Raw genomic sequence first — 23,766 nt, 5'->3', positions numbered from 1 at the left:
ACATTCACATGTCCAGACAGCTGGCCAGTGAACTCAGGTCTCTTATTGCAGAATCAAAGCTGCTAACTACTACATTTATCAGCTTCTTGCCAGTAATTTAAACAACTATTCTATGGTAAAATAAAGACAAATATATTCTGGAGTAAAAGGTAAACTGATATGTTTATAAAAGACAAAACAAAATATTAGAACAAACCTTGCATTTACAATGCTAGTCATGCAAAATCTAGGAAATAAAAGTCTATGCTCCCCAAAACATCAAGATATCTGATGAAATTTAGAGAATGCAGTCTATGCTTTAAACATGAGCTTTCTTTAAAAGGTTATATACTTTTTAAAGCTCCATGGAATGTTTTATGGTTCTTCTTCATATACAATGACACAGGATGAATGGCTAAAACCATGCACCAGGTGCTATACATTGTCATCAATGTCCATACCCATTTGCAAATGTACAGTGTTATGGCCAGACTGAGAATACTGATATATGTTCAGGTCAAAATCCTGCCCAGGCAGGAAGAACCTGAGCTATTTAACAAAGTCCTATTTCACTTGGAATAAAATCCAGTCCGCAGTCCTGGTTACAGGTCCAGTATAATCTGATCCAGTCTAATATTTCAACCAGTACCCACCAAGCACCAGCTATAGTGCCCTTTTTTCTGTTCTTGAAGCACAGATAAGCTCATTTCAGCCATAGCTACTTCTTACCAGCTATTCTCTCTGCCTAGAATTCTGTTTCCTTGAGTCAGACACCAGTCCAAATGTCAATCAGAGTTCATGCAAATATGATCTCTTAGAGGACTTCTCTGGACGCCCAGCTACTCTGCCAACCAATCACTCTCAGTTATGTTTTGCTTAGCGTTTATGTGATCTTTTTCTGGTTTATTATTATTTACTTTCAGTTATGTGCTATTATGTAGCATTTGTTAAACTGATTATCAATCTTCCTCAATATAATAAATCTATGCTGTAGAAGTATGGATGTCACGTTTATTTAGTTGCTGCTGGATCCCAGAGCCTAGCAGCTGGCCTGGTGCTTAGAAACCACACAGTAAGTATTTGTACCATGAAGAAATGAGTGACACATACCATTGTTCTGCAGGCTACACCACATTGCCACTTATGGTTTTATTCACTTTGTTATGGTGAATCATGCACAGAAAAGAAAAAGTTGTTTCGAATCTCACAGAAATTGATTTAAAATTCACAGTGCCTTATTTTATTCAAAAAAGTACAAATATTATTTTTCTTTTTAGAACTGATCGTTGCTGCTGTCTAAAAATGGGGGAAAAACTATTGTTTATCTCTTCATAAAGTTTACTTAAAAAACAAATATGGCAGGCCAGGAGTGCTGGCTCACGCCTGTAATCCCAGAACTTAAAAAATAAATGTGGCAGGCCAGGAGTGGTGGCTCACGCCTGTAATCCCAGAACTTTGGGAGGCCAAGGTGGGCGGATCATGAGATGGGGAGATCAGGACCCCACCTCTACTAAAAATACAAAATTAGCCAGTCGTGGTGGTGCACACCTGTAATCCCAGCTACTCGGGAGGCTGAGGCAGGAGAATCACTTGAACCCAGGAGTCGGAGGTTGCAGTGAGCCAAGATTGAGCCACTACACACCAGCCTGGCAACAAAGCGAGACTCCGTCTCAAAAATAAATAAAAACAAAAACAAAAAATAAATAAATATGGCAAATAATTCTGCTGATTATTCATTTTGTCTTGTATTATTTTAATTATTTAAAATGTATGTATTTTTATCTTTAATTTATTTTGCATAATGTTACCCTATTCATCATGTAATTTTGTAAAAATGTTTCCCAGTTTCAAAATCATTTTATGTGACCTTAGTCAAGTCTAAAATGTCATCTATTATGCAACTGGGAACTATTTAATTCTTTTTTCTTAACTCTTTTCTAACTGAATTTCTCAACACTTAGGCTTCATTTTAATCCAACTTCTATGTTAGAATTTTTATCATTTATTACTTTTTTTGTATTTGTTATTATTTTTAAAATTTTATTGTAGGACAGCATACAAAGTATAGATAAATGAAGATCATAGATAAGAAGAGCCAGGCTTACACAAGAAATGTTATGCTCCTGTTCATCTATGATTAACTGCGTATTAGCCCCACAAGTCCTTAGAACTAAATCCTCTTGTACCAAAGTTCATGTTGTTGAAAGTCACCAAACTGGATACTCACTGAAACTGATGTTCTCTTTCAGCATGTCAGCCTGTCACTATCCACGTAGCCATCAAGGGTTTTCTGGGTCAGTGTTCAACTCGCCTATGCTAAACCACTGATTTCCAATAAGAAGGAATTTGTAACCTCAACCCTACCACCTCCTCCTCTGTAATCTCTGCTTATGAGCTGTGCCATATGTCAGTACCTTTGCACAAGGAAAGAAAGGGGAGACACCACCTAGGTAAATCCACTGTGCTGCTTCCATTGAAAACCCTTCTTGAGACGTATTTTATTTAAGAAATATAAATTCTGAATGTTATTATTTGATTAAATCAGGCATTTAGGAAAGCCGCTTATTTGTGCAACGCTATCTTTCTCCTTTTCAGAAAAGCCCTCCTAAATTACATTTTCAAAACCTCTTTCAACCTTCACTAAAGGTCACAGAATACGTTTGTGATATTTGCTATTTCACTGACATGTAGAACTGTCACTGTGAACACTTCCCACAACATTATTCAATGACCCCCAAACAATGCATTACATGAGATAACAACTGTCAGTTATGATATATCTGTTAACTCCTTAAGATGATTTCCTCTCCCCTTTGGCTGCTGGCAGTCTGCATGCTGGGATAAAGAAGAGAGAACTATCCTTTATTGGGAATCCATAATGTGTCCAGTGCTTTATCCATATAATCATGTTTAATTTTCTCATTACACTTTTGGTAGGGTAGAGGGGAGGCAAAATCTTTACCTTTACCTGTTTAGGGTATCCAGCTGGGTCTGAGAGTTAGATTGACATAAGACAGATTAACAGGAGAAAAGCATACAAATTTATGTAATATAAGAGCCTTCATAAGGAAATGTTGACTCAAAGAAGTAGCAAAACCTGAATGCTTATATGCTGTAGAATCACAAATATGGAAAAGTAACTAAAACAAATGAGACACTAAAGAAAGAGTAGAGTTATTTTTACCAAGGTCTGTGTGTATAGAATTCTCTAGTCCCATCTCTGGTAATAAGAACATTTCTTTCCTCCTGGTGTAAGGAGGGCAGCTCTTACATAGGTGTTACATCTGCTTTCAGGAAGAAAAAGGGCAGATAAAAGTGTCCTTCTTGTGCCTGTTTTTCAAGTGTCTTTTACTGAAAACTCAAAACCAGCAACATGCCAATGTGGCCAATTTTGGGGTGACACCTCCTGAACCCCATCAAGGGGTTATTATCCTCTAATTACTAATGAGGAAACTGAAACAGATATTAAGGGATTTTCCAAAATCACTTGGGCAAACAAGTGAAGGACTGGAACACTGGTCTACATCTGTCTGTCTCTCCACCCTCAAAAACACTGCTCAAAGTCAAAAAAAAAAAAAAAAAAACAACAACTTTAAAGTCGAATTTTACTCTCAGACATGGAAAATATACCAATGATTACAGTTACCATATTTCTAGACTTCTAAAATCTTATTTTCTAATGTTTGCTCTCTAGGACTTTTTTTTTCTTTTTTGCTTTCTTTTGTTATTTTGCTTGTTATTGATATATTAGTGAAGTTAATAAAGCTTTGGATGTTGTCACAAGCAGCTCATGGACTTTATGGCAATCCTCCTAAACTTGCCTTTTCTAGAGCCCACTTATTCACAAATGTTCTCTTTTCATTTATACCTTCACAAAGTGTTTCACTGTTGATATTGTTGGTTGCTAATGGTTGAACCCACTTTGGAAAGAATTGCAGTATTAGAACATTTTAGTGCAGATGTTAGAGATTGTAAACATACAAATTGTTCACAACAGAGTCTCGTATAGCTCAAATTTGGCACTCAGACTTGTTACTAACATAAAAATGTGATTGAAATTTATTGACAGCCAGTTACAAGAGGGATAAATGAGGAAGAAAGAGTAAAAGGGTACTAAAAATAAATAAATATATAAATGTGAGCAAATAATGCAATAGGCACAGAAACATGTGAAAATGTCAAGAAAATAATGGATTACACAAAAATTAGTATTGCTCTAAAGTATAAAGTCTTCTCAAAATAATCTTACTTTTCCAACTATTATGATGTCACATGTCTGTCCCATTGGTTCAAATTTTGAGATTTTCCCTAGAGCAATAGCAGTACTAAGTCATCATCATCCAAGGATACTACCCCTTGACCTTTGATATAGCATGTTAGTCAGTGAATTATTTCAAGAATCCTTTGTTTTACAGACACCTGTTAGTCTTTGGCAATAGTTTTACAATAAACCGAAAGTATCTCTTTTAAAGTTGAAAGAGTACTAAGTAGTTGAAGACAAATATGTTCTTGTGAATAAAATTTTGTCCATGTTCATAAACAAAAGGTCTATATTGGTTTCTCATAATCCATAAACACTTCATAATTTGAAAAGACCTCTTTGAAGGTTGATGATCTTATTAAAACAGGAAAAAGAATAACATTTTTGAGAAATTGGGGGTGGCATATATATTTCTAATGTGACTTTTGAGAGACAAGGTTTGAATATGGCCCAGGAACTTTAGAGGTACGGTCATCACAATGGCTGGCAGAAACGAAAATATCATAGCTCTCTGAAGCTCCAAGGCTTGCGGATAACACCTGTGCCTGCAGGTGGCTCTATTTGAAAAGAACTGCACCACTTTCCTCTTCAACGGTGGGCACCACGTTCCACGGTGGGTCAGAGGTGACCAGGGTGCTTTCAAGTCTAGTTTTATAATTTTGAAGAACTGGATCGTGAGCACTGACAAGTTCCCAATTTAGCCTGTTAAAAACATAAAAGTGGTCGGCTTTCCCTCCTTTCACATAAACCTTCATTCACTAACTACAGCAGGAGATTTAATCTAGTGACCTTCTTTTGAAATCCAATTTAAATTAAATGATTGATTTTAAGACTTTGCCAGACATATACTGAGGTTTAAAAAAAAAAAGTAATCTCTATAGTACTCTCAATGGAGATTAAATCAGGTTACAAAAAAAAAAAAAAATTGTCACTAAAGAGTGATTTTTTTCCCTCCTACCTTGTATACAAATTATTTATAGGAGTCTATAAGACAGAACAGCACCAAATCTAAAGATGCTGAAAGTATTTTGACACAATTGCACTTTTCAAGTACAAAATAGCAAACAAGGATGTGATGGATGCATTCCTGTACTGGGCAGTGGCTAAGAAATTTCTGACTAAAATATAATATGAAAAGTCAGAACTCATCTGGTGTAGTACATTCAGTTCAGTATTCCACATTTAAGAGGGATACAGACAAATTCAGGTTTGTTAATAAATAAGAATTCAAAACCAAGTAATGCAATAGGAAAAACAATTGGGGGAAAATGGAAATACACATTCTGGAAATAGAAGAAGCCCCAGGTATAATACTCAAGGCACACTATGTGGAAAAGTTATTGGATCTGCTTTGTGAGCTTCCATGGGTTACAAATTGGCAGACAGATTCTAAACTCAATATAAAAAAGAATTTTCTAATGGAGAGACTCGTCCAAATACGAAATGGGCTATCTTACAAGATCAGTTTCATCTTCTGAAGACATTCAAGGGAAAGGTGAATTATGGATTCTAAAGAAAAGACTAAAGATTAAACTATAATATTGAGGCCCTTTCCAAGTCTAGAGTCTGAATTTTTTAGGATGAAAATTGTCTATAATTAGACAGCTCTCAAATTGATAAAGAGGGCATGTCAAAGTAAAATACTAGTATAAAATGAATAGCATTAGTTAGTAGAAGAAATAACTGTAACTAAGACATAGTTTACAAATGCTTTTTTGATGAAGAGTCAGGGAATATCCAAACACAAGCAACGTGACAAGTTTTTGAATTGTGAAAAACAGGATATATTGAAGAAACACAAGAAAAACCTCAAGAGAAATCATATTGGGAAAAAAAGCATTTTTGACATCATGCCTAGTAAAAGTAAATACTATTACTAATCTTACTAATATGCATTAATCAGTACTAATTTAGCAGTGGTGGGAAGAAACAAATACTAGTTTAAGAATGCAAACTTTCTAATTATAGGAATATTAGAATGTTTTAGGCAGGAATGGTTTGTAAGACATTTACTTTATCAAGATTACGTATCTACTAAGATCATGCCACTCTTATAGTATTAAATCCATGCTCGTTTAAAGAAAAAAAAAAAAAAAAACCTTAAAGCAGCACTGTGGTTCCCCATATTGCCTCTTCCTGCTGGCTTTATTCTGTGTTTGACTTGAACGTTTCATCAAATCCTTTCCAGATTTCCATTTGATTTTGGTGGACTTTGAAGACAAATCACCACTCTCACTGGGATGAAATTCTTTGGGAAGAATTTTATTTTCGAAGTAAGGATTTTCATCAAAATAAAAATCTATCCTGTAACCTGTTTTAGTATCTTCAAATTCTGTCACTTCAACTCTGGTCAAATAATGCAGTGCCTCTTCGTCCTCCTCCCCAAGCAGTGCGAACACTTGGTGGATGGTGACAAATGTTGTTACCCCCAAATTTGGGATTTTGGCGATCAATTCTGACCTCTTCTGAAAAAGTGGATAGTGGAGTTTGTTACATTTCTATTCTACTTTCAAAATCTCCTCACTGGCTTGTTCATTAAGTCTCTTTCATTTTGTACTTCATCAATGTGTTCAATTGCTTCTTGCTGGGTTTTTTTTTTTTTTTGTCCCTTCTTCAGCAAGCCTGCAGAAGCAGATGTCTCCTTCGGTCCCACAGCAGGAAGCGGTCCAGAGAGCTTCTTCACCTGCTTTACTGACCATTCTGATGCACGTAGTGTGGATGAGTTAGGAGAATTCATCAAAGACGGTATCTGGCCAAACCCATTACACTACTACTTGGTTCCTGATACGGATGATGAAGAAGGAGAAGGAGAAAAAGATGATGATGATGATGATGATGATGATGATGATGATGATGGTGATGCAAAGGAGGAAGGATTAGAAGATACTGATGAAGTAGGGGATGAGCATGAAGGTGAAGAAGATGAAGATGATGAAAGGGAGGAAGGAGAGGAGAATGAACAAGAAGATGACTAATAGAACACTGAGGGATTCCAACCTTCCTATTTTAAAATGTTCTCCAGTCCCTGGGAGCAAGCTGCAGTCTTATTTCTCTCTCTCTCTTTTTTTTTTTTCCTCTTGTCCTCAGTCACTCTGTTCTTGAGGTCTCTTTTCTCTACACCATGTTTCTCAACTTATTTTGGGGAAAATACCTTGAGCGGAATACAATGGGAAGAGTCTCTACCCCTTTCTGTTGAAAATTCATTTTTATCCCTTCCTGTCTGAACAAAAACTGTATGGAATCAACACCACCAAGCTCTGTGGGAAAAAAGCAAACCCTGCTCCCTTCGCTGTGCTGGAAGCTGGAGGGTGCTAAGCCCCTGGGTAGTAGTGCATAGATTTCTAGCTTTTGTCCTCCTTTCTCTGTATATCGCAATCAGCGAGTACACTGTGTCTCTATGTGAATATGGACAGTTAGCATATACCAATATGTATCTGTCTGCTTTCTCTTGTTTAAAAAAAGAAAAACAAACTTTAAAAATGGGTTTATAGAAGGTCAGCAAGGGGTGAGTTTGAGATGTCTGGGTGGGTTAAGTGGGCATTTTGACAATATGGCTTCTCCTTTGGCATGTTTAATTGTGACATTTGACAGACGTCCTTGTAGTTTAAGATGACACTTTTAAAATAAATTCTCTTTTGGTTTCTCTTCTCGCTTCATTTCATGATCAAGTGGGCTTCATCCCTGGGATGCAAGGCTGGTTCAACATTCGCAAATCAATCAACGTAATCCAGCATATCAACAGAACCAAAGACAAGAACCACATGATTATCTCAATAGATGCAGAAAAGGCTTTTGACAAAATTCAACAGCCCTTCATGCTAAAAACGCTCAACAAATTCGGTATTGATGGAACGTACCTCAAAATAATAAGAGCTATTTATGACAAACCCACAGCTAATATCATACTGAATGGGCAAAAACTGGAAAAGTTCCCTTTGAAATCTGGCACAAGACAGGGATGCCCTCTCTCACCACTCCTATTCAACATAGTGTTGGAAGTTCTGGCTAGGGCAATCAGGCAAGAGAAAGAAATCAAGGGTATTCAGTTAGGAAAAGAGGAAGTCAAATTGTCCCTGTTTGCAGATGACATGATTGTGTATTTAGAAAACCCCATCGTCTCAGCCCAAAATCTTCTTAAGCTGATAAGCAACTTCAGCAAAGTCTCAGGATACAAAATTAATGTGCAAAAATCACAAGCATTCTTATACACCAGTAACAGACAAGCAGAGAGCCAAATCAGGAATGAACTTCCATTCACAATTGCTTCAAAGAGAATCAAATACCTAGGAATCCAACTTACAAGGGATGTAAAGGACCTCTTCAAGGAGAACTACAAACCACTGCTCAGTGAAATCAAAGAGGACACAAACAAATGGAAGAACATACCATGCTCATGGATAGGCAGAATCAATATTGTGAAAATGGCCATACTGCCCAAGGTAATTTATAGATTCAATGCCATCCCCATCAAGCTACCAATGAGTTTCTTCACCGAATTGGAAAAAACTGCTTTAAAGTTCATATGGAACCAAAAAAGAGCCCGTATTGCCAAGACAATCCTAAGTCAAAAGGACAAAGCCGGAGGCGTCACGCTACCTGACTTCAAACTATACTACAAGGCTACAGTAACCAAAACAGCATGGTACTGGTACCAAAACAGAGATATAGACCAATGGAACAGAACGGAGCCTTCAGAAATAATGCCACACAACTACAACCATCTGATATTTGACAAACCTGAGAAAAACAAGAAATGGGGAAAGGATTCCCTATTTAATAAATGGTGCTGGGAAAATTGGCTAGCCATAAGTAGAAAGCTGAAACTGGATCCTTTCCTTACTCCTTATACGAAGATTAATTCAAGATGGATTAGAGACTTAAATGTTAGACCTAATACCATAAAAACCCTAGAAGAAAATCTAGGTAGTACCATTCAGGACATAGGCATGGGCAAGGACTTCATGTCTAAAACACCAAAAGCAACGGCAGCAAAAGCCAAAATTGACAAATGGGATCTCATTAAACTAAAGAGCTTCTGCACAGCAAAAGAAACTACCATCAGAGTGAACAGGCAACCTACAGAATGGGAGAAAATTTTTGCAATCTACTCATCTGACAAAGGGCTAATTTCCAGAATCTACAAAGAACTCAAACAAATATACAAGAAAAAAACAAACAACCCCATCCAAAAGTGGGCAAAGGATATGAACAGACATTTCTCAAAAGAAGACATTCATACAGCCAACAGACACATGAAAAAATGCTCATCATCACTGGCCATCAGAGAAATGCAAATCAAAACCACAATGAGATACCATCTCACACCAGTTAGAATGGCAATCATTAAAAAATCAGGAAACAATAGGTGTTGGAGAGGATGTGGAGAAATAGGAACACTTTTACACTGTTGGTGGGATTGTAAACTAGTTCAACCATTATGGAAAACAGTATGGCGATTCCTCAAGGATCTAGAACTAGATGTACCATATGACCCAGCCATCCCACTACTGGGTATATACCCAAAGGATTATAAATTATGCTACTACAAAGACACATGCACACGTATGTTTATTGCGGCACTATTCACAATAGCAAAGACTTGGAATCAACCCAAATGTCCATCAGTGACAGACTGGATTAAGAAAATGTGGCACATATACACCATGGAATACTATGCAGCCATAAAAAAGGATGAGTTTGCGTCCTTTGTAGGGACATGGATGCAGCTGGAAACCATCATTCTTAGCAAATTATCACAAGAAGAGAAAACCAAACACCGCATGTTCTCACTCATAGGTGGGAACTGAACAATGAGCTCACTTGGACTCGGGAAGGGGAACATCACACACTGGGGCCTATCATGGGGAGGGGGGAGGGGGGAGGGATTGCATTGGGGAGTTATACCTGATATAAATGATGAATTGATGGGTGCTGACGAGTTGATGGGTGCAGCACACCAACATGGCACATGTATACATATGTAACCTGCACGTTATGCACATGTACCCTAGAACTTAAAGTATAATAAAAAAATAAAATAAAATAAAATAAAATAAAATAAAATAAATTCTCTCCTAATGATGACTTGAGCCCTGCCACTCAATGGGAGAATCAGCAGAACGTGTAGGATCTTATTTGGTATTGACATTCTCTACTGTAATTTTGTTCTTGTTTATTTTTAAATTTTCTCTTTGTTTCACTGGAAAGGAAAGATGGTGCTCAGTTTTAAAGATTGAAAGTGTACAAGTTGCTTTGTTACAATAAAACTAAATGTGTACACACACACACACGCACACACACACAACCCTTAAAACCACTGATTGCATTCACAAACTCTGGAACAAAATCTGAGTTACCGTTTTTGTTTTTTTAGAGTTAGGGTCTGGCTCTGTTGTCCAGTGGTGTAATCATGGCTCATTGCAGCCTGAAACTCCTGGGCTCAAGTGATCCTCCTGCCTCAGCCTCCCAAGTAGTTGGGACTACAGGTGCATACCACCACTCTTGGTTCACAATTACTTTTAAAGCATCGGCTCATCTAATATTACTAGATCAACAATTTTTAAAATTCTTTCTCTATAAATTTAGTGTGTGTCCCCTATAGCTCAATCTAATCTAAGGGGGAAAAAACCCTACCATAATTTCTGAACTGTGAAATTGAAGATTAGTTCTGAATCAAAATATTCTTAATTGGCATTGATGTTCTAAGTGACTGCATAAGCAGCAGATGTCCCTGATTTGACTAAATTAAAATACAAGTTGCTTTTTAAGAATCTATTTGAGGCCAGAAATGGTTCATGCCTGCAATCCCAACACTGTGGGAGGCCGAGGCGGGGCCTGGGGTGGGGAGTATTGCTTGAGCCCAGGAATTCGAGACTTCTTTTCTACAAAAAAATAAAGAAAATCGGCGCCATGGCTCACGCCCATAATCCCAGCACTTTGGGAGGCCGAGGCGGGCAGATCACAAGGTCAACAGATCCAGACCACCCTGGCCAACATGGTGAAAACCCTTCTCTACTAAAGATACAAAAAATTAGCTGGGCATGGTGGCGCATGCCTGTAATCCCAGCTACTCGGGAGGCTGAGGCAGGAGAATCGCTTGAACCAAGGAGGTGGAGGTTGCAGTGAGCCATGATCGTGCCATTGCACTCCGGCCTGGAAGACAGGGTAACGTTCCATCTCAACAAATTAAGAAATAAGGAAAATCAGCTAGGTGTGATGGCATGTGCCTGTGTTCCTGTTACTTGGGTGTCTGAGGTGGGAGAATCATTTGAGTCCAAGGCCCAGGAGCTAAAGGTTACAGTGAGCTGTACTCCAGTACAGGCTACAGAATGAGATATTTTTCTCAAAAAAAAAAAAAAAAAAAAGTTTTTGTTTTGTTTTAAAAATAAAGAATCTATTTGAAAACGTATTAGCTATGTCAATAGGTTTTTGAAAACGAAGACTACTGCCAAATGCTGTCAAGAGGGAATACTTAAATCATTATTAATCTTGGGTATATTTTCTTCCAGCTGCTTTAGAATTTGTATGCCAAACCAAAATTCTTAAACTTTTGATCTTGAGAAAGCTGTAGATGTATATGCAGTTATGAGAAATGATACAGAGGGGTACTGTGTTCACTTCACCCATTTTCCCAAATAACATCTGGAAAACTATGGTACAATATCACAGCCAGGATATTGGCACCAATGCAGCCAAGATACAGAACAATTGTATCACTAGAAGGAATCCTCTTCTTGTCCTTAAGCACTCCTGTTTTCTCACCACTACCCTGAGCCCTGGAAAACACTAATTTTTTCTCCATTTCTTTGTCACTACAAGAATGATATATAAATGGGATTAAACAAAATGGAATATGTCCCTTTGGGGACGAGCTTTTGCTACTCCACATAATCCTCTGAAGATTCATTCAAGCTGTGTGTCTACTCATTTTTATTGCTGAGTAGTACTCCATGATATGGATGTACTACACTCTCTTTAATATACTGAAGAACAAGTGGGTTGTTTTCAGGTACTGGCTATGATGAATACTGTTGCAATGAACATCTAAGTGTATGTTTTTGTGTGAAAAAAGTTTTAATTTATTTGGAATACATAATCAGCAGTGCAACTGCTTGCTGGCATGTACGACAGTTGCATATTTAGTTTTACAAGAAACTACTACACTGTTTTGCAGAGTGATTATAGTATTTTACATGCACGCCAAGAATGACCCAGGCTTCTCGAATCCTCCCCCAGCAGTTGGTGTAGTTACTATTTTAAGTTTAGCCGTCTGATAGATACGTAGTGATATCTCGTTGTAGTCGTAGTATCTATTTCCCTAATGATGTTGAATATATTTTCATTTGCTTATTGGCCATCTATCTATATATTCTGTTTTCTCACCATTTTATGATTATTTTAACTGTGGCATTTTGACACATTTATATATTGTGGATTTGAGACCTCTTTGGGTACGCGTTTTGCAACATTTTCTCTGAGTTTGTGCTTCTTGTAATTTCATCATCTTAACAATAACTTTAATCACAATCTTGAAGTAGTCCAATTTATCAATTTTTCCTTGTATTGACAGTATTCTTATGTCAAGTCTAAGAACTCTTTGATTAATCCTACGGCTGAAGATTTTCTCCAGTTTTATTTTTCTAAGATTTTTCCAGTTTCACATTTTACGTATTAATCCATAATCTATTTTAGTAAACTTTTGCATAAAGTAGAAAATTTGGGTTGAAGTTTATTTCTATGGATGTCCAACAGGTCTGGTATCATCTGTTGAAAAGTCTATCATTCCTCCACTGAAATGCTTTCGTACTTTCGTCAAAAATTAGTTGTGGACATTTGTGTAGGTCTATTTCTGGGTTGTCTATTCTGTTCCATCAATTTGTCTATCCTTTCACTGATACCATACAGTCTTGATTACTGTAACTATATGAGACTAAAAATTGGGGAGACTCATTCCTCCCACTTTATTCCACTTTTACGAGGTTGTTTTAAGTGGTCTAATGTCTGTCTTACCATACAATTTTGAAATAATCTCTATGGCTACATCTACAAAAATGTCTTCCAAGATTTTGACAGGAATTGTCTTAAACAGCTTTTGATTTGGAGAAAAATGACATCTTTATTAATTTGAGTTGTCCAATCTATGAACACAATATGTATCTCCATTTACTTAAAATTTTCTTCTTTCATCAGTTTTTTATAGTTTTCATTATACATTCCCGTACATATTTTATCGGATTTACATCTTACTACTTCTTTTAAGACAGAAAAAACACGAAGAGAGGGATGTAGGAAGGGAAAGAGAGAAGGAGGGAGAGAACAAGTGTTTATAAATAGTATATCTTTTAATTTTAATAACCACTTGTTCATTACTAGTATATAGAAATACAATTGCTTTTTAAATAGTTTTCTTGTGTACCGCAACCTTGCTCATCTCATTTATTAAATTCTGGAGAGGTTTTGTTTAGATTCCTTGGTCTTTTCTATATTCTATATATACAATCATGTCAACTAAAAAGAGAAAGTTTTATTTATCCATTTTGATCCCTATGTCTTATTTCCTTTTCTTTGTATTTATTTTTGGCTTTATTTCATTAGCCAGAATTCCCAGCACTGTGTTAAATAAGAATGGTGATAGTACACATCTTTGTCTTGTTCCCAAAGTTAGAAAGAAAGAATTTAGACTTTAGCCACTAAGTATATTGTTACATTTCAGTTTTTAATAGATCTTCTTTATTGAGACTTGATCGTTCCTCTCTGTTCCTATTACTCTGAATCATTTTATTTCAAATGGGTGTTTAATTTGGCAAAACACTTTATTTTTTTATTATTTTTATTTTTTGAGACGGAGTCTGGCTCTGTGGCCCAGGCTGGAGTGCAGTGGCCGGATCTCAGCTCCCTGCAAGCTCTGCCCCCTGGGTTCCCGCCATTCTCCTGCCTCAGCCTCCCGAGTAGCTGGGAACACAGGTGCCGCCACCACGCCCGGCTAATTTTTTGTATTTTTAGTAGAGACGGGGTTTCACCATGTTAGCCAGGATGGTCTCGATCTCCTGACCTCGTGATCCGCCTGCCTCGGCCTCCCAAAGTGCTGGGATTACAGGCGTGCGCCACTGAGCCCGGCCTAATTTGGCAAAATTCTTTCTCTGCATCAACTATTATGATAATTTTTTTCTTCTTTAGCTTGTTATTATGTTGGGATTTTAAATACAAAACAAGCTTAATATTTCTACAATAAACCTTACTTGGTTATAGTATATAATTTTTATATATTGCTGAATTGTATTTGAAATATCTTAAGAATTTTGCCTTTACTTCATGAGGAATATTAACCTGTAGTCATCTTCTTATTACTATCTTTATCTAGTTCTAATATTAGGGCAATACTGGCTTCATAAAATGAATTGGGTAGTGTTCCTTCTTTTTTTCTTTTCTGGAAGAAACTGTATTAAATTAGTGTGAATTCTTCTTCAAATGTTTCAGAAAATTGTCCATTGAAAACACTTGTACATGTAGGTTTTCCTATGCTACATGCTTTTAAATTACAAATTAAATTTTATTAATAGTTACAGGGTAAGTATAATATTTCAGATTCAGTGAGTTGTGGTAGTGTTTTTTTAGAAATAGATCCATTTCATCTAAATTACCAAATGTACGTATGTAGAGTTATTCCTAGTATTCTTTTACTATTATTTTGATGTCTGCACAGTGACATAAGTTAAAAATTAAAGAGAAGGAAACTTTATTGTATTTAGCCATATTTTCATTCTTTCCATTTTTCCTTTTCTATTTCATGGAATTTCAATTAACCATTCTAGGATAAGTCTGCTGGAAACAATTTATTTTAGTTTTCGTTCATCTTAGAATGTCTTAATTTGCCCATCATTCTAGAAGAATATCTTTACTGTTTTCTAATTAATAAACTTGTAAGAAATATCTTAATACACCAAGTGTTTTCAACTTATAGTAGGCCTACAGCCTTAGAATAAATTACTTTATATTTAATAATTCAATGATCACGCTCTAGGACTTATTAACATAAGTACTCTCAAACTGTTTTCCAAAAAGCTTGCAGAAAATTAGACACCATGAAAAAAACTAAAGAAGTGATCCCTAGTTGGCCTCAGAAAACTCAACTCCACACTCCATGACTCTACATGATCCCATTGAAGAGGATCATTTATCATGTTAATTTTTAGGCAGGACAAAGAGGAATCAACTTTGAATGGCAGTGAGAAGTTTCTTTCGCCTTTGACATTCTAAATCAGGACCTGTTTCCTCACATTCCAGTTGACCTTGGCATTTTTGCTTCACTTTTCTCTCACAGTTCAAAATTTCATTGAGGATGCATATCCTATCCTGAATCTCCCTTTGTATTAAGAGGTTAGAAATGAATGTAGGCCACCTCTCATATTACACATGTAGAGTAAGTCCTTGAAAAAGGAGAATTACTTAGTTACTTGCATACTTACTTGAAAAATTAAGAGTAGAGCTAAAGGTATTAATGTTCCTTTACTGATATTTGCTCTTCATAAATCTACTCATCAGTCATTTTCTCAGCCTGAAAAACTGCTACACACCCAGAAAAGATACTGTATCTAATATACTTTTGGAAATCTTTGAACTTATATATGAGATTCTTTTTAAAAAATGACTCTTTAAATTATATCAAAATAATGCAAACGTAGAAAATTACTATATAATTTTGTCATCGACTGCAAGGAACATGTAATTTTCATTCATTTATTTTTTAAAAGGGATCTCTGATAAAATCATCAATAATATTGATAAATATTTAGCATTTGTCTCTTCTCTGTAAAAAGAAGAATAACAACGATATTTTGCAGACCCTCAGCACCATGGCTAAACTATGCATGTAGTATCCATTCTATAAAAAAAAATTGTCCTTCATATTATCCAAGCCTTTATGAACTTGATCCAAGTTTATCTTGAAAATATATCTACACATACATATATGTTAAGATAATCTACAATTTTCTCACTTAGATGGAACAAAATGGTTTTATGGTCTTCTGCTATATCTGTCCATGTTGAAATTAGAATAAAAAGAAACATATTTCACATATATTGAGGGTACAACTATAGGTTATCATGCTAATTTTTTTAAATTGACAATTAGATTGTTTATTTCATTTGGGTGTATATGTCTACATTTGCATTTTAATATAAATTGTTTATTGATTCCATTAATCAAGAGAAAATAAAATGAGAGGTTGGAAATTATTTAACACAACACATCATTTCATGGGGGCTCATTAAAATAGAGGCTCAAAATTATGACTATGTAGGATGGAAGAAAATTATAAAGCAAATAATTATGTATATAATTGTTTTAAAATTATCCTCTAGGTTGGAGACACTCACATTCAAAAATTCTTTAGGGACTTAATTAAAATAGAAAGAATTATCACTTTTCAAAAATATGACCAAGAGATTTAATTTTGGCTTTTCACATTTATTTTGACATTTTAAAATGCATTTTAATGTGAGGAAACAAAACACCATTTTACATTTGAAATGAAGTTTTTCTTTTTACTTTTTTTTGTAGATCTCTTAGAGTAAAACTTTTCATAATAAGTTAAAAAGCATACCATTAAAATGTCATCACCATTAAAAAATATATAAGTTTATACGCTAAAATATCTCCATACTTTAAAAAAATTTCCTTTGCAAATTAGTTAATATATTAAAAAATAAATCATAATTTTTATTTAAAAATATTGCTTTCATAAATTGCTCAGGAAAGTAAATTAAATCAATGATATAAAACATGCTGTCATATATGACAGCATGAGAAGACTGAATTATTTTTGACATGGAAATAATTTTTTTTGTTTTTTGAGACAGAGTCTCTCGCACTGTTGTCCAGGCTGGAGTGCAGTGGCATGATCTCTGCTCACTGCACCCTCCACCTTCTGGGTTCAAGCGATTCTCCTGCCTCAACCTCCTGAGTAGTTGGGATTACAGGCACCTGCTACCATGCCGGGCCATTTTTTAAAATATTTTTAATAGAGACAGGGTTTCACTCTGTTGGCTAGACTGGTCTTAAACTCCTGACCTCGTGACCCACCCACTTCGGCCTCCCAAGACATGGAAATAATTTTTAATAACAAAAGCCAAAATTAATGGCAGACCATCTTGGTTTAATATATGAAATTTAAAGAGCACTTTGTATAAATACTTTTATTTTAGAAATAATTCTAATAGTTAACAAGCATTTATTTGAGAGCAAGCATATGCTACGGAAATAAAGTCAAAAGGCAAGTCACTGAAATGACATGTGGTCCAGCAAAAAGACTAAAATGGGGAGGATTTTTTTGGGAAGTGTACTTTATACAATATTAGATTTGTTTAAGTAGATTATACTTAAACAGTATTTAAATAAAAAGGGGAAGTCCTGACTGAGTTGTAATGAGGTGGCAGAGATGAATGTCAACCATGCAGGAATGAGGATGAGGACAGGAGATCTTCTATGAAAGTTTCTTATAAGATAAGAAAGGTATCTGGTCTTAAAATATAAGATAGTCCATAAAGCAAAGTAGAGGAGGGAGTGCATTCCAAATGAAAGGAAATGTCATATGTAAAGTCACAGAGACTCAGTATATGAGAGGACAGCAACACCTAGGAACTCTGCAGGAAGACGCCATCAGCAAGAAGGACCTCACAGAGGTGGGCCCCTGATCTTGGAGTTCTCAGTCTCTATCAGTGTAAGAAATAAAATCCTTTTCTTTATAAATTACCCAGTTTCAGTTATTCTATCATAAGTAACAGAAAAGACAGCATTGAATGTTTTACATTTGTGCATCACATGTCAAATTTGCATTTAAGAAAGCTTACTCTGGTAACACTTCGGAGAATACATTTGGTGATGGATTGAGTGTATTCGAATCAATTGTCTCTCAAGGTTGCCTTATAATTATACCTCCTGCTGTGGCTTATTATTTAATACTATAATTTAATAGATTTGACCTAGAAAATCATGAAACTTTTTATTGTTGTTACCATTTTGGAAAAGTTAAGTATACGAAAATGTAAGGAAATGGCAAAACACCACTGTCATTCGAACATTTTTGAGGGGATCTTAAGAGACTGCCCTCCTTCTGGCTTTCACAGAGCCCTGGGTGTGACTTAAGAGAAGTCACAGCATGCTTTGGTCTCCTTATAATGGTGCTCCATAAGCCAAAATATTCAGCGACCTCATCCAATAATTCCTCACCCCCCAACAGAAAATTACTCCTAACCACATCTTTTGCACTTACTATCCTTCCTTCGGCGGTCCTATACATGCTTATCCAAATTAGAATTCTCATGGTCTACTACCCTAATCATTCCATTAGACCACTCTCCTAGTCCTAGCATAATTCCACCCTTAGTTAAATTTGATCACTAAGGAATCCTATCACATTGCCTTAGTGAACTACTCTCCCACTCTTGCAGTGGACAATACCATACTTCCTCTCACCTGGAATTTCCAATACCTCTCCCTCCTTCACTTTCACTGGATGGCCTTGCCTTTTGTTTAAATGAGAAAATGGAAGCAATTAAAAAACATCAACACCCAATCATATCTACCTCTTTCCCTTCATAAAACCAATATATTTCACCTACTTTTTTATTATATCAGATAAATTACCCCTGCATTTTTCTAAGAACCCTATCAGCTCAATCCCATCAGCTGAACTATCACCTACCTTAAAAGAAACTTTTTGACTTTTGACCTCATTCCAGTTAACAAACCCACTTTTCGACTACTTTTTAAAGAATATCCTCTCTCTATACATAAAACTTTTCCACACTTGCTGCCTTCACTTTCTTACTTTCCATTTTCTTCTTAACCCATCTGAATCAGAATTTCAGCCCAACCATTCCAACAAAACCATTTTGAGTCCAAATAAATGACCATCGTGCTAAATCAATGGTCAGTTCTCAATCCTCATCTAAATTAAACTCTGCAAATGCAGCTGGCATTTTGAGCACTAACTCCTTCCAAAACATGCTTATTTAAACAGGTCCTCCGATTTCACCTGCATATCCTTCTTTATCTTCTTAGCTCCCAGCTTCTGATTTTCTTCCTGACCTCTTTATATTAGAGTAACTTGGGGCTCAGCAGCTCAACCACACCTTTCTTCACACACGCTCTTCAGATGATCTGATACAAGCTCATTGCTTTGAGTGCCTTTTAAAAACAGATGATTTCTGACTCAAACTGCCAGTCCAAACTGCTCCACTAAATTCCAAGCTTATATGAGCATTAATATTATTATTTTATTTGTTTATTTATTTATTTGAGACGGAGTCTCGCTCTGTCTGTCCCCCAGGCTGGAGTGCAGTGGCAGGATCTCAGTTCACTGCAAGCTCCGCCTCCCAGGTTCACGCCATTCTCCTGCCTCAGCCTCCCAAGTAGCTGGGACTACAGGCACCCACAATGCCCGGCTAATTTTTTGTATTTTTAGTAGAGACGGGGTTTCACCGTGTTAGCCAGGATGGTCTTGATCTCCCGACCTCGTGATCTGCCCGTCTCCGCCTCCCAAAGTGCTGGGATTACAGGCGTGAGCCACTGCGCCAGGCCAATTCCAGGCTTATATTTTTAAGTGCCTACTCAATATCTCCACTTATATAGCAAACATGCATCTCACACTTGTGATATCCAAAACTGACCTCTGGATTTTCCCCCAAATCCTTCTCCCAGTTCCCCATGGATCTGTGAATGGCTCCAGTGTACCTTATGCCAGAAGTCCCATTTTCAGAGGCCTATTTACCTCTTGGTCAAAAACTTAAGAGTTAATTTCCCTCATATACAACCAATCACACAGCAAGTTTTTTGTTTTGTTTTGTTTTGTTTTTGTTTTTGTTTTTATCAGTTATACTTTCAACATGCACTCCATGTTTAATTTAATTAATTATTAAAGCCCCTGATGTTACTGCACTGATCTAAGACAGCTTCTCACTGGACTTTGGCAATACAAATATCTTAAATCTGCTCACCAGTTCTACATCTGCCCAACATCGCTCTTCCTTCTAGAATAAAAAAAAAAAAAAAAAAAAAAAAAAAAAAAGATCCTTTCATTAATGTCATACCATTTCCCTGATCCAAATCTTTAAAAAGCTGTTAAAACAGCTCCCGATCAAACACAGAATAAACTGAATAAAACAGAGGAAAATCGTATCTCCTTACAAGGGCCTACAAGGTTTTATACGACCTGACAACTGCCATATTCTCTGGAGTCTCCTGAAATTTTCCCTCACTTACCAATCCATGTCTCCCTGGCCTTCCTTTCAACACACCAACCCCCATTCCCCCTGCGGGGACCTCACAATCGCTTTTCTCCTCACTGCTTGCTTATTCTCAGAATATGATACTGTATGTCACTTCATTCAGGTCTCTGCTGAAATATCACCTTTTCAGAATGCTTATCTTGACCACACACTAATAGAAGCCACTTTACAACACAACACTGAATCTTTCTGGCGGGTTGCCTTTTTCTTCATAGTACTTGCTGCTACCTAGAAATGCACTTTGCATTGTCGGTCTTCCTCACCAAAGTACAGGGCTCTGAGGGTTGGTGTCTCATCTGTTTTCTTCACTGCTTCATTCCCAGGGTTCAGGAAGGTTGGGTGTCCAGTAGGTCCTCAAACTTTTGTTACATTAGCTAATTTAGCCTCTGCCGTATGCCCGACATCATCATTATGATTTGAGACAGGGTTTCACTCTGTCGCCAAGGCTGGAGTACAGTGGCATGACCATGGCTCACTGAAACCTCCTGGCCTCACTGCAGCCTCCAGCTTGCCTGGGCTCAGGCAATCTTCCTGCCTCAGCCTCCTGAGTAGCTGGGACTTCAGGTAAGAGCCACCATGCCTGGCTATTTTTATTTTCATTTTCTTTTATAAAGATGGGGTCTCACTAAGTTGCCCAGGCTGCTCTTGAACTCCTGACCTCGAGCAATCTTCCTGTCTTGGCCTCCCAAAGTACGAAAATTACAAGCATCAGCCACAGTGCCTGACCCAGACTTATTTTTAATATAGGATCTGTATTGGTCCATTTTCATGCTGCTATAAAGAACTCCCCGAGGCGGGTAATTTATAAAGGAAAAAGGTTTAATTGACTCACAGTTCCACATGGCTGGGGTGGCCTCAGGAAACTTACAATCATGGCAGAAGGGGAAGAGGAAGCAAGGCACCTTCTTCACAAGGCGGCAGGAAAGAGAAGTGCCGAGCGAAGGAGGACAAGCCCCTTATAAAACCATCAGATCTTGGGAGAACTCACTCGCTGTCATGGGCAAACATGGGGGAAACTGCCCCAAAGATTCAGTTACCTCCACCTGGTCTCTCCTTTGACATGTGGAGATTATGGCGATTGTGGAGATTACAATTCAAGATGAGATTTGGGTGAAGACACAAAGCCTAAGCATACCAGGATTCTCACAAGCATATTACTTAGGCATCAACATTTGTTTATAAAGTCTCCTGCTCCTAACATGTAATATTCATATATTTAATACAGAAACAGGGTATTTCATACCTATTTTTAAACTAAACCTCCCACTTGCACAGTCTAGAAATGTATATTCTTGCCCAATTGTCTATAAATTTTAGGTGTGTTGAGATTATGAATTGCAGTTATCAGCAAAAAACCAAAATATTAAATAATATATGATCAACGGGTGTAAACTTTTGGACTTTAGATGTGATACACACACATGCATACACACACATAACATGTAAATAAATGATAAGAAAATAACCTAGTGGATATTTACATGAGCTAGTTCATATCTATAAGGTAACATAACAAAACACACAATACAAGAAGCAGATCTCCACTTTCTGCATTACGGGATGTTAATGCATCCTGAAGAAAGAGTGGAAAAGAATCAAGTCTCCTTCTGGTTTGTTCCCAGTGTGTCTGAATTAGCTACATGTATGCTCAAATAGCCTAAAATATTCACATTTCTTAAGGAAACTTTCTAGCAGCAGTCACTTTTTTCTACCTGCTAAAATAATCAGTGCAGCGGGGAAAAGAGCCAACCACAGGGAAGACAAAGAGGAGGGCCCTAAAATACAACCACAGCTCCACTTTTCCTGACACAGATTCAGATCCCGCCCTGCCTCAGAACCCTGCCTGCCCTCATGTTATTAGGGAGGGGGGGGGGGGGGGAGGGGGGAGACAGAAAGGGAGAGGGAGAAGGAGGGAGGCCGCGGAGGGAAGACAAACCAAGAAACCAAGAACAGAATGCTTTACTCCGGCCTCGATAGGAGATATTTTCGGGTCTTTATCAGTTAAGAGAATACCATCTAAGAGTCTAGACACTACTGATAGCTTCTTCTCAGGATATTTGATTCTGACATTCCTACTTTTGAACTGGCTAAGCTCTTTTCATATTCTACACTTCAATCACTGGAGGCACCTGGAGTCAGTAAATTCAGACTTTTAGAAAGAACATAGAGACAACTATTCCCTTACCTCTTTCCTAAATTTGATAAGTACCAACAAAAAATAAAATCCTGGACTTTTCTTTTTCTTTTTTTTTTTTTAGACTGTGTCTCACCCTGTTGCCCAGGCTGCAGTGCAGTGGCATGATCATAGATCACTGCAGCCTCGGACTCCTGGGCTCAAGCAATCCTCCCATCTCAGCCTCCCAAGTATCAAAGACCACAGGCATGCACCACTAGGCTCAGGTAATTTCATTTTAATTCTGTTGTAGAGACAGGGTTTCGCTATGTTACCTAGGGTGGTCTTAAACTCCAGTGCTTAAGTGACTCTCCCACCTCAGCCTCCCAAAGTGCTGAGATCACAGGAAAGTCACCACGCCTGACCCCTGACTGTAATTGTTGGCTTTTGGCTATCTTCTTTCAAATATCACAAAGCTCAATCACCAAATGCACAGCTGGTATCTATTGGAGTATGTGGAGAAAGGGACAGGGAATGAGAAAGAATGAGAAGGAGAGGAAGAAAGGCAGCCAGAGAAACTTCTGAAGGGCTGATGAGGAAAGGCTGAAATTGTGTTTTATTTTTAAAAGTGCAATTACTGAAGCAGGTTGCGCTATTATCTTCTGCTAGAGGAAATAACCATAAAGAGACTTCATTTCCTTAACTTGTATGTTGTAAATAAATAGTACTACATTTTGATGTTACTTTCCGGGTGGTAAGATTTCAATCAAGTAAACAACAAAACAATGCCAGCACTGCTCAGTAAGGAGCAGCTCACAGCTCAGAAACAGCAGAGCCTGAATGCCAAAGCGCATCTATTCTAATTTCATCCCCTCACGAGCTCACGCTCTCATCACTCTATCTGTATTGGTTAAGGATAGTAAAACATTTCATTTTCTTTCAAGGACATAAGGTTCAAACAGGATGTTCTTTGCAAAACAAAAGTAAAATGACCATTAACAACGTTTATAATACAGAATTTACATACGTACACTTATGCAATGGAATAGCTCCTAAAGGTGAAAATCAAAAGAAAAATAGGTAAGTTGTAAGTATTTCAGAATATAAAATGCAAAGACAATCA

The 23,766-nt window shown here is 37.0% G+C and overlaps 1 protein-coding gene and 1 pseudogene across 1 annotated transcript in view; both read right to left on the bottom strand.

The window, feature by feature from the left end:
- Positions 1-23,766, bottom strand: part of GBE1 (1,4-alpha-glucan branching enzyme 1) — a 269,487-nt gene that overhangs the window by 115,056 nt on the left and 130,665 nt on the right. The window lies entirely within an intron of this gene.
- LOC111545146 lies at positions 4,798-6,977 on the bottom strand (annotated as a pseudogene).

This window comes from Piliocolobus tephrosceles, chromosome 2, assembly GCF_002776525.5.
Source record: "Piliocolobus tephrosceles isolate RC106 chromosome 2, ASM277652v3, whole genome shotgun sequence".
In the NCBI taxonomy this organism is placed as follows: domain Eukaryota; kingdom Metazoa; phylum Chordata; class Mammalia; order Primates; family Cercopithecidae; genus Piliocolobus; species Piliocolobus tephrosceles.
The sequence above is the reverse complement of the archived record's forward strand: the minus strand, read 5'-3'. Positions and strand labels throughout refer to the sequence as shown.